Source organism: Cervus canadensis, chromosome 2 (genome assembly GCF_019320065.1).
Source record: "Cervus canadensis isolate Bull #8, Minnesota chromosome 2, ASM1932006v1, whole genome shotgun sequence".
In the NCBI taxonomy this organism is placed as follows: Eukaryota; Metazoa; Chordata; class Mammalia; order Artiodactyla; family Cervidae; genus Cervus; species Cervus canadensis.
Window position 1 is genome coordinate 85017467 of NC_057387.1, and position 13086 is coordinate 85030552.

Consider the following 13086-nt stretch of genomic DNA (forward strand, 5'->3'; position numbering starts at 1 on the left):
GGGATCTTCCCAACCCAGGGATCGAAACTGCATCTCCTGCGTCTCCTGCATTGGCAGGCAATTCTTTACCACTCTGCCACTTGGGAAGCCATGATAACTAAATGCCTCTGTTACTTCAATAAATTCAAATCAATATTTTAAACAAACACAGAAAATTTATCTATGATGATAAATGTCAGGTTTGTGATGACCTTTAGGCACATATTGACTGGCAGAGGACTTAATGTGGGTGTTGGTCACTTTGTGAAAATGTATTAAGCAGCGTACTTTGATTCATGTATTTGTCTATTGCTGTGTCATACTTCAACTGAAAAAGGGAAAAGAGCAAAGTTTATTAAAAAACAAAACAAAACAAACCTCAATACCAAAGGAAAAAGATTGACAATATATTGGCAATTTTTACTTCATAAATAGCTTTCAGACTCGCCCCTCCCCTTTATTCCCTTTATTTGAGGCCTCATTAACTCTTCAAAATATTATTTATTTATTCACTTGGCTGTGCCAGGTCTGCTCTCTAGCTGTGGTGTGCAGACTCCAGAGTGCTTGGGCTCAGTAACTATGGTCTGTGGGCTTAGTTGCTCTGTGGCATGTGGGATCTTAGTTCCCCGAACCTGTGCATCGCCTCCATTTCAAGGTGGATTTTAATCACTGGACCACCTGGGAAGTCCCTCATTAAGTATCTTTTAACCAACTCCAATAGCCTCTGGTAATCAGGTTTTCCCTGCCCGAGTCTACATTCTGGTAAGAACTCTTCTGCATCGGGGCTAAAGGGAGCCTTCAAAACAGCAATCTGACCATGTCACTCACCTTCTCAGGGAATACAATCCTTCACATAGTATTTATTCTTCTTTTTAAATTTGAATTCATTTCAAAAATGTAATATATACAGAGAATAACACAAGAACCGTGTGCCTACCACTCAACTATAAGAGATTAGCATATTGCCCTATTTGTTCCAATCAAATATTGTTGCTAAGAAAGAAGCAGTTAAGATACAATTTCAGCCCTGTCCCTTAATTCCACACAGTCCCTCCCCTTTATCCTGAATTTGGTATGTATCTTTTCGAATCAGGTTTTCTTATTAACCCAACATAAGTATACATCCATGAACTCTATATAACTGTTTTGTGAGTTTAAAATATGTATATATGTAAATAGTATCAAAGTTGTTTGTTTTTTATATAACCTGTTCTGATCACTTAACATTGTGTTTTTACAATTTATATGTGATGGCATATAGATCTACAATATTCGTTTAACATGCTATAGCATCACTGTATGGGTAAACAATACCTTCAGTTCAGTTCAGTCGCTCAGTCATGTCTGAGTCTTTGTGATGAATCGCAGCACGCCAGGCCTCCCTGTCCATCACAAACTCCCGGAGTTTACCCAAACTCATGCCCATCATGTCGGTGATGCCATCCAGCCATCTCATCCTCTGACGTCCCCTTCTCCTCCTGCCCCCAATCCCTCCCAGCATCAAGGTCTTTTCCAATGAGTCAGCTCTTCGTATGAGGTGGCCAAAATATTGGAGTTTCAGCTTCAGCATCAGTCCTTCCAATGAATATTCAGGACTGATTTTCTTTAGGATGGACTGGTTGGATCTCCTTGCAGTCCAAGGGACTCTCAAGAGTCTTCTCCAACACCACAGTTCAAAAGCATCAATTCTTCAGCACTCATCTTTCTTCACAGTCCAACTCTCACATCTATACATGACCACTGGAAAAACCATAGCCTTGACTAGGCAGACCTTTATTGGCAAAGTACTGTCTCTGCTTTTTAATATGCTGTCTAGGTTGGTCATAACTTTCCTTCCAAGGAGTAAGCATCTTTTAATTTAATGGCTGCAATCACCATCCACAGTGATTTTGGAGCCCCAAAAAATGAAGTCTGATACTGTTTACACTGTTTGCCCATCTATTTCCCATGAAGAGATTGGACCAGAAGCCATGATCTTAGTTTTCTGAATGTTGAGTTTGAAGCCAACTTTTTCACTCTCCTCTTTCACTTTCATCAAGAGGCTCTTTAGTTCCTCTTCACTTTCTGCCATAAGGGTGGTGTCATTGTCATATCTGAGGTTATTGATATTTCTCCTGGCAATCTTGATTCCAGTTTGTGCTTCTTCCAGCCCAGCGTGTCTCATGATGTACTCTGCATATAAGTTAAATAAGCAGGGTGACAATATACAGCCTTGATGTACTCCTTTCCTGATTTGGAACCAGTCTATTGTTCCATGTCCAGTTCTAACTGTTGCTTCCTGACCTGCATACAGGTTTCTCAAGATGCTGGTCAGGTGGTCTGGTATTCCCATGTCTTTCAGAATTTTCCACCGTTTATTGTGATCCACACAGTCAACGGCTTTGGCATAGTCAATAAAGCAGAAATAGATGTTTTTCTGGAACTCTCTTGCTTTTTTGATGATCCAGTGGATGTTGGCAATTTGATCTCTGGTTCCTCTGCCTTTTCTAAAACTAGCTTGAATATCTGGAAGTTCATAGTTCACATATTGCTGAAACCTGGCATAGAGAATTTTGAGCATTACTTTACTAGCTTGTGAGATGAGTGCAATTGTGCAGTAGTTTGAGCATTCTTTGGCATTGCCTTTCTTTGGGATTGGAATGAAAATTGACCTTTTCCAGTCCTGTGGCCACTGCTGAGTTTTCCAAATTTGCTGGCATATTGAATGCAGCACTTTCACAGCATCATCTTTCAGGATTTGAAATAGCTCAACTGGAATTCCATCACTTCCACTAACTTTGTTTGTAGTGATGCTTTCTAAGGCCCACTTGACTTCACATTCCAGGATGTCTGGCTCTAGGTGAGTGATCACGCCATTGTGATTATCTGGGTCATGAAGATCTTTTTTGTACAGTTCTTCTGTGTATTCTTGCCGTATCTTCTTAATATCTTCTGCTTCTGTTAGGTCCATAGCATTTCTGTCCTTTATTGAGCCCATCTTTGCATGAAATGTTCCCTTGGTATCTCTAATTTTCTTGAAGAGACCTCTAGTCTTTCCCATTCTGTTGTTACTGACCTATTATAAACTTGGTGAACATTTAGATATTTTCAGCTGTTTGCTATTACAATCAATGCAGAAATGGACTCCTTTATGTATTTCTTCCTTTAGTTCCAGTATACAAAGAAATGGAATTGCTAAATGGTAGGAATATATTATACCTTCACTTTAACAGATATTATTGCCAACATGCTCTCAGAAGTAGTTGTAAGAAATTTGTGCCATTATTATTAATAGCAGCATATGAAATTTTGCAATTGATTTCCATCCCCAACAACTGGTATTGTTAGAATTTTAAGTTTGAACAATCTGGTAAGTATGAATATGTAAAATCCCTTTGAATTTTTATCTTCATTTTGCATACCAGATAGGTTAAGCTTGTGTGGTCTATAATTTTTTTATTGTGAGCTTATCTATAGCAGGGCTTATGTTTTCTGTGGGAATCCCATGCACCCTGGTCTCTAGAAAGCCGTTTTGTCTTTGTGCTGCTAGGAAGGAATCCCAGGGGGTTCATGGGTTGTAGGCTATGCAAATCTAATTTATTACTCTCTTTTTAAACTTTCTACAGAAAGATTTCAGAAAATAGTCCAGTTTCATTGGATGGATGTGTAAGACTGCATGATTTGGCTTCTACACACTTCAACTTCAGCTTAGAAGCTTATTATCTTGATTTTATACTCTCCTTTTATTTCTGATATATGGAATGTCTGATCCATGCATCAGAGTTCATTTGATCTGTATTCAGTGGAGGGAGCTATTATATTTTATTCAGTATTTCTGTGTGTGTGCTTTTTTTTTCTAGGACGGCAGTTCTATGTTAATGAAGTCTGCCATGTTGCTAGATTTGGAATTTCAGCATGGAATTCCTTTCATGAGTTCGTATTTCCCTATCCCTCTACCCCTATTTTTTTTTGTGATTCAGCTATCTTTCCCCTTGTCCTCTAAAATCCAGCTATGCAATTCTGCTTGCAATTCTCCCAAACTCATGTCACTTTGCTTTTGTATATGCAGCTACCTTTTCCTAGTCATTGCCAAGGATCAGACCTGCCTATACCTCCCTGGAAAAACTCTGAGCTCAGAGGTTGGGCAGGATGGCTTTGCTGAACTTCCACTGTCTTGTGGCTCTGCAATTGACTAGATGTCTATCTATTTTACCTATTGTCTGTGAACTTCTGCAGGCAATGACAATGTCTTACCTTTCTTTTATTTAGGATGGAGCATAGTGGCTAATACAGAGTAAGTACTCAGTTAATTATTTTTTGACTAAATAGATGCTTAGAGGGTGCCTTTTTTAGTATAGGTGAAAACATGGTTATGTGTTAATTATATGCAAGGATGTATGTATAAATGCAAACACACGGTTGTGTATCTCTGAACATGCATGCAAGTGTATGTGTGTCTGAGTATATGCATGTATGCATATATTTGCTCTGCTACTTCTGACTGGGTGACACGAACTCTTAGGTGGCATTTGTGGGGATGCTAAGATGTTTGCGGTGACAGTGGAAAGAGGAAATAAAGGATAATTGCCACTTTGGAGACCAAACTGTGGAATATGTGGTCCAAGCAGCTCTCAGAAACTCATCCCATGGAGGGTGCCTTTTATGGGGGTGGGGGTGGAATTCAATGTACCTAAGTAAACATTACATTGCTTTTGAAATCAGGGGTTTGAGAGGAAGGGTTGGAAGGAGTTTTGACATCAGTGGGATAGCCTCAGCAGACAAATCCTATGGACCTGATCTCTTTGATTCCAATTGAAGCTTTGTGCCAAATTTTCAATTTTCCTTTTCTTTTTAATCCTTTAGGGGCAGTTCCTGCCTCACACTGGAGCCTCTTTCCATCCCATTAAGCCTCTGCTTTCTATTTTTTGTTTCCTTTCCTCTCATTACTCTGGCATGTGTGGGCAAACAAACTTTCTACCGGCACTCCCAATCGACATCTTTCTCTTTCTGCCGGATTCACAGGATGCTGTCTGGGGTCCACCTTGATTGGCAGAGGAGTTCTATGACCATGATGTCACCTCTGCTCAGTTGGCGAACCCCAGCATGAATCAAGACATCAGAAGAAATGAGTGGTGATCCCCCAAGGAGACAAGCTCATAAAGTCATCATCGGTGACAGCAAAGGAAATTAAGGAAAACTGAGGTCAGAGTTATAAGAGTACAACCAGTGTTTGTTTATTCATTCCTCATTCATTCAGTGACTATTCACTTTGTTCCTACACTGTGAATTAGACATAGTTCCTGCCCTCACGGAATTTCCAGTCTAACAAGGAAGGCTGATTGGATGGACAAAGAGAAAGACAAAGGGAAGCCCAGGGTATTCTGAAAACCTATAAAAGAAGAATCTAAATGGCAGGATGGGGAAACAGTGGAAATAGTGACAGACTATTTTTCTGGGGCTCCAAAAAACACTGTAGATGGTGACCGCAGCCATGAAATTAAAAAATACTTGCTCCTTGGAAGAAAAGTTATGACAATCCTAGACAGCATATTAAAAAGCAGAGACATTACTTTGCCAACAAAGGTCTGTCTAGTCAAAGGTATGGTTTTTCCTGTAGTGATGTATGGATATGAGAGTTGGACTATAAAGAAAGCTGAGTGCCAAAGAATTGATGCTTTGAACTGTGGTGTTGGAGAAGACCCTTGAGAGCCCCTTGACTGCAAGGAGACCCAACCTGTCCACCCTAAAGGAAATCAGTTCTGAATATTCATTGGAAGGACTGGATGTTGAAGCTGAAACTTCAGTGCTTTGGCCACCTGATGTGAAGCACTGACTCACCGGAAAAGACCCTGATGCTGGGAAAGATTGAAGGTGGGAGGAGAAGGGGATGACAGAGGATGAGATGGTTGGATGGCATCACCGACTCAATGGACATGAGTTAGAGTAATCTCCGGGAGTTTGTGATGGACAGGGAGGCCTGGCGTGCTGCAGTCCATGGTGTCTCAAAGAATCAGACATGACAGAGTGACTGAACTGAAATGGCAGGAAGATCAGAGAAGAGACAAATTTTAGACACACTAATGAAAGAACATGGGCTTAGAGTCAGATAGACCTGGGTGTAAATCTCCACTCTGCCACGTAACTATAGAAGCCTGTCACTCCTTGAGCCTATTTTTTCAGTTGATGTTGGAAATAAATACTTAGATAAAATGGTTGTGACTATTAAATGAAATGAAGTTTTTTCTTTAGCTTAGAGCCTGACTCACAGCAAGCATTTAAATGGAAGATATATTCTATCTTATATATATGATGCTTAAATTTTGAATCAACAAATAGAAGAAGGCTAGATGAAGAAAAGGGAACATGATGTTCTGGGCAGACAGTACAACTATGTCTAAAGGACTGACATATTTCATAAGCTGATATTAATATATAGTATGTTGTGGTTGAAATAAAGGGGTTACATGTGGGAGCAGTGGCGGATGAAGTCAGAGAGGTAAGTTGAGGCCAAACCATGTAGTCTTATAAATCTACCCAAGAAGTGTGAACTAGTTTCTGAGTTCTGTCTTTAGAGATTTTCAAAAGGGAATAACAAGATTAAATTCATGTTTTAAAAAAGTTTCTCTGAGGTAACTTGACAAAAGTGTTAGAAGCCTTAAGCATGGCCATATAATTTGCTCTCATAATTTTATTTTAGGAATTTGTCATAAGGGAATAATCAGAAATAAAGACAAAAATTTATGTCCAAGAATGTGCACTGAAGACACATTAGTGAAACTGGAAAGAATCTAAATGCTGAATAATTAGAAAATGATTAAACAAATTATACTACATGCAACTGATGTGATATTTTAAAGCATTCAAGTCATCTGGCAACATTTCAAGGTACAGGGACACATGCATAATAAAATGCCAAGCCAAAAAGAAGAATGCATGATTCAGGTTTTGATTTAAAATAGACAAATAAATATGTGCACAGCAAAACCAGGAGGAAATGTACCAAAACCAAAAAATAACTATAGTTATCTCTGCATAGTGGAATTATTGGTGATTTCTGTTCTCTTTTTCAAGTTTTTCTGTACTTTCCATATCTTTAGAATGAAAATGCAGCTTTTACAATTTAAAATATATTTTAAAATGATCACTTGTAGAACAGAGTCTTATGTAGGAGAGACAGAAAGAAATGAGATAATTAGTTGACTCCTACAATAATTCAGGAGAGAAATGATAAGATTTTCAACCAAGGCAAACCCAGAAAGAATGTAGAAGTAGGGGGACAAATTCTAGAACAATAAAGAGTTAGAATTGAGAAGACTTCATTGCCCATTAGATATGGGTAAAAATAGAGAAAAGAAATCAAACACGGTGCCCAGGTTTCTGACTTGGGCACTGGAATGTGCACTGACCTCAGAGGGAGAGGAAACATGAAAAGGGCAGTTGGGAGGAGAGAGTAGCAGAGATGAGGAATCCTGGGATATGCTGAATTTCAGGTGTTTGTGAGATGTTGAGATGGATGTGTCCAGTTAATAGTTGGATAGACAGTTCATTTATTTGCTCATTCATTCATTCAACAAATGTTTATTCAGTAACTGCTGTGTGTAAGACAATGCTTTGGTTTTGGAGAGCTGGGTACAGACAATGCTTTGGTTTTGGAGACCTTGCATTCCAGTTGGGGACAAGGATCTGTAGCTCAGAATAGACATAACAGACATCTGGCCTGGGGGCAGACTTTCAGGAGTCAACAACCTGGATATAGTAGAGGTGGAGAAAGACACAAGAAGTGGATGAGATAGACGACCCAGTGGGAGAGGGTCAAATGAGAAGCGTGGCTTATTTTGGATCAAGTTCAGTCAGGATATTTCTTTTCTATGGCTTAGAGGATTGAACTGCTTTGGAAAATGTCTGCACACCACTTAAATATGATTACTTTCTGACTGTACCTAATTTCCAGTCTAGCTACCACTTCGGTGAGTGGTGGACAAGTCACTGAATCTTAGATTTGATGGTCTTATCTCTAAACTAGAAATAATACAGCTTTAACTTGCATCAGTATTACTTTCTTGCTTCAGGACCTCTGCGGTCTCTGTTCCTTCTGTCCAGAATGTTCTTCCCCATGACGTTTCCCTGTTGGGCTCTTTCTTCTCATCAGATCTCTGACCCACTAACACTCCTGCAGAGAAGATGTCCCTGACCCTCCAGGATAAAGCAATATAAACCCTAGCCCTTGCCTGCTGTTTCTTTCACTGTGCTTCACTCACTGTTGATTCTCTCACTCCCTAACCAGAATGTGTTAGAGTTTGAATAAAGTTTGCCTTGTTCTTTGCCATAGTCCTATCTCCTAGAACAGACTCTGGCACATAGCAAGCAAGCAGTACTTTTTGAATTTTTTTTTTCCCAGTAAAAATGGGTATATATGGAATCAGCCAAGAATTGCACTCCAGAGTCTGCAACCACAGTGAGACTCAGGCAAGTCTCCCTGAATTATTTTGAATTTCAATTATTTGAATAGTTTAGAACAAATAAAGGATTTTCCAGTTTTATCAGTAAATTAAAAAAAAAAAACAACTCTTGAACATTTCTATGTGCAAAGGCTTCGTCAAAGTCCTGGGGATACATAACTAAACCTTTCTTGCTTCTTATTTGCAAACAGATTTATAATCTCATCAGAGATACAGACGCTTACACAGCTATTATAAGGGAGTGAATAAAGATGGGGGCAGAGGTTTGGGTTGGTGTGAGGAAGGGTCTGGAGATGTGCTGCATGTGTGGAGGATGGAACTAGGTGGTCTCAGGGCTCCAAACTGGAATACTGGCATTATGATGCCATCTTGCTATTCTGACCCAAAAGGTTGATTGATGGATTAAAAGATAGGACAGGAGACTGAATCCACTTTCATCTACACTAGACTATGAAAGTGAAAGTGTTAGTCACCTAGTCATTATATCTGTTTGACTCACATGTACATCACATCCAGATGTATATACGCAAACATAGTAGGTGCTCGATAAATATTTTTGAATAAACAGAAGTCTCATTTCAATGTGGAATACAATTCACAGTTGGTGAATATGGAATGGAAAATGGAATCTCATTCAGCCTAACAAGGAAGGAAATTCCAACACACGCTGCAACATGGATGAATATTGAGGACATTTTACTAAATGAAGTAAGCCAGTCACAAAAAGACAAATACTGCATAACTTCACATATATGAGGTACCTGGAATAGTTAAAGAAATAAAAGTAGGAAGTAGAATAGCGGCTGCCAGGGACTACAGGGAGCGGGGAATGAATAGTTGTTTAATGGGTATAGAATTTCAGTTTTGCAAGATGAAAAAGTTCTGGCAATTGGTTGCACAAGAGTGTGATTATACTTAATGCTACTGAACTGTACACTGGTAGAACTGGTTAAGATGGCAAATTTTATGTTTTCTGTATTTTACTGCATTTAAAAATTAAAAAAAATAGAACAGATAAAAATCAGAGTGTGACTAGTGATTCAGTCGCATCTGAATCTGTGTTATTCTAAGTTAAAGAATTCAAAAATTCTGCGTTCCTAGCGAGAGTTCCTCCTGCTTTCAGAATGTGTGGACATGCATGAAAGGGGCAATGGGAAACTGAAGCTCAGAGAGGTTTTATCATTTGTCCCAGGTCACACTGTCATTAGCGCTGGTCCCGTCATTAGAACCCAAGACAGGGGCAGTCTCTGCAGCTACCTCTCACATCCTGATCCTTCCTGGGGCACCCCTATTCTTTCCGCAGGACATATGCATCTTGACATTTTTGCATGAAAATCTAATAGGCACCTTGCAAATAGCTATGTGGAGCTCCGATCTAGTAGTTATCAGATAGCGTATTTTAAAAAATATTTTAAAATATTATTTATTTTTGGCTGTGCTGGGTCTTCATTGCTGCATGAGGGCGTTTCTCAAGGTACAGTGAGTGGGGGCTACTCACTAGTTGCAGTGCCCGGGCTTCTCAGGGCACTGGCCTCCCTTGTGGTGGAGCACCAGCTCTTGGGCACACAGACTTCAGTAGCTGCAGTTCCTGGTCATTAGAGTACAGGCTCAATAGTGTGGCTCATGGGCTTAGTTGTTCTGCAGCATGTGGGATCTTCCTGAACCAGGGATCAAGCCTGCGTCTTCTGCATTGGCAGGCAGATTCTTCACCACTGAGCCACCGGGGAAGCCCCCTTAAAAATAACTTTTGATGACAGTTCGCTATGTGATTTTTGGCATATAACTTAGAAAGAGTTCAAAGAATGAAGTCACATTTCTATAAACAAAACTCTTTTCCAGTGAACTGATTTTTGACACTAATTGCTCTCAGTGCTAACATCTGTAAATAAGAAAAATAGTACTAGAATTGATGCTTAATCCTCTGTCACTGCAGCAATAAATACTATATACCAGTGGATATTGCATATTGTTTAGTCACTAAGTCGTGTCTGACTCTTTTTCGACTCCATGAACTGCAGCTTGCCAGGCTCCTCTGCACATGGGATTTCCCAGGCAAGAATATTGGAATGAGTTGCCATTTCCTTCTCTAGGGAATCTTCCCTACTCATGTCTTTTTACCACTGAGCCACCAGGGAAGCCCATATCAATGGACACATAAACTAATTAAAGAAAAATTTCAGATATCTCATTATGAGATAATTTCCTGTAACACTTTATGTGTTTAGGAATTATTTCTTTCTTTTTTTTTTTTTTTTTAAAGTATTTTTTTTATTGGAGTATAATTGCTTTACAATGTTAAGTTCGGCTGTACAACATATATCAGACATGTCTACATATATCCCAAGCCTCTGAAGCTTCCCCCTCCCCCATCCCATCCCTCTAGGTGGACTATAATTTTTTTTTTTTTTTTTGACTTGTTTTTTTTTTTTTTTTTTTCCAGTGGGTTTTGTCATACATTGACACGAACCAGCCATAGATTTACACGTATTCCCCATCCCGATCCCCCCTCCCCCCTCCCTCTCCACCCGATTCCTCTGGGTCTTCCCAGTGCACCAGGCCCGAGCACTTGTCTCATGCATCCCACCTGGGCTGGTGATCTGTTTCACCATAGATAGTATACATGCTGTTCTTTTGAAATATCCCACCCTCACATTCCCCCACAAAGTTCAAAAGTCTGTTCTGTATTTCTGTGTCTCTTTTTCTGTTTTGCATATAGGGTTATCGTTATCACCTTTCTAAATTCCATATATATGTGTTAGTATGCTGTAATGTTCTTTATCTTTCTGGCTTACTTCACTCTGTATAATGGGCTCCAGCTTCATCCATCTCATTAGGACTGGTTCAAATGAATTCTTTTTAATGGCTGTAACACTTTATGTGTTTAGGAATTATTTCTAAAAAACCGTATTTGCTATTTTGATCAGTCATGATAACTCAATGCAGATGGAATTTTTTAATGTTTACAACCATATGGTTAGAGGAAAGAAAACATTTTACATTTCCATTTATACACATTTTGTTAGATATAGATGACATGATCAATTAGAGACTTTCAATCTTACAATCTGTGTTAGGTTAAGATTTTAGAGGAGAGGTAAATAGAATGAAAACATGAGTTCAAGAAATAAAAGAAACTAAAATTTCTGATTGTTAAAAGGAGCTCTTTCATATGCTAATACTTTTAAAGTAAATGTAAATATCAGAATGCCATGATATTCACATTGAATTAGATTTTTTAAAAGAGGGACTTAGTATCTTCATTTCAAATTTTCAGTATTTACAAATTGTCATAAATTACCTCTTTTCAAGGATTAAACTTACAATGAACAATTTTAGATGTCAGTTTGAAATGTGTGTTAGAGTACATAGTTTTCAAAATTCTTTTGTGGGTATGTAAACCAAATCAGTTTGAAAACCGCTGGCACAGACTGTCCTTGGTATGTGGTACTGTAAAGGATACTCAGAAATGGGTAGGTAGCAAGAGGAAAATATGGAACCTAAAGAGACGCTTGATTTGTGTTTCCTCTTGTTTCTAAAGATGAGAGAAAATGCAGAATGTGCGCGGAGGAAAATGATTTCGACAGGAAGGGAAAAGTGAGGGTGCCGAAAGGTGGTTTGGGGCAGTGAAAGACGTGGGCACGGAGTACCAAAAGAGGTGAGGCCCTTGAAAGGGCAAGGCAGAGCGACATGGCAGCCTCGTCGCGGGGGCAGAGAGGAAGCGCGAAGGGCAAGCGCGGATATCCATAGGGGCTGGCGGGGAGCGGGTGGTGGCTGGAGGAAGCTGTGCTGGGATCCAGTCTATTTCCTCAATAAAACCGAAGCAAGATTAGCAGCTGTGAGGAAGGGTGGGGGAGAGGTGCTGGGGATGACACGAGAGAGACGTCGAATGGTCGTTTAGAGAAGTGGGATGGAATCCACTCGGGAAGTGTATTAGGACTTCGGCCTGGTTTCTGGAATTTGTTCAGAGGAGTCAGCCAGGGGATGTGCGCCGGGTGGTCGCACGTGAGGACGGACGGGAAAACTGCATTTAACCGGTTTGGCAGGTGCTCACACTGATGCGTGAGAGGGCAAGGAAGCTGAGGCCGAGTCATTAAAATGATGGAGTCTGGACTTGAAGTTGCGGGAGGGAAGGGACGGCATAAGGATGGGTGATAAAATCCATGAATTATTAATTCCCTGGGTGGGGCGGTCAACTGCTGTGTTTGGAGTTAGGACTCTTTTTAAAATGTCAGCCGTCTTATTTTCTTTTTCCTAAGTGCAATGACTCTCCGATTCTCCTCTTCCTTCCTCAATACTTCTGCCGCCGTTTTCACAGGTGGAATATCTTCTAACATCTTGAAGGAAGTCAGTTGCGGTTTCTGGCAGCGTTACTTCTGCTGCCCGATTGGCCAGCCTTGTGCATTATCTCGGAACTCACTTTTCAGTTTGTTTTGATCCGGGGCTTTCTTCCCGCCGCAGCGCAATGGGGCGGTCCCTTCAGGGTCTGGCAAAGAAGGAAGCGCTGATTGGTTGCCCTGCGAACCGGGGCGGAGCTTGTCGTCAGGGGCAGAGAGGGCGGCCTAGAGGAGCGCCAGCCCCGGTGCTTCCTGGGTCGCTGGTCTCTCGCGATCGCAAGGTCCCGGGTCAGAGAGACAGGCGCCCGGGACGGGACTGCACGGGCCGCCTGGGA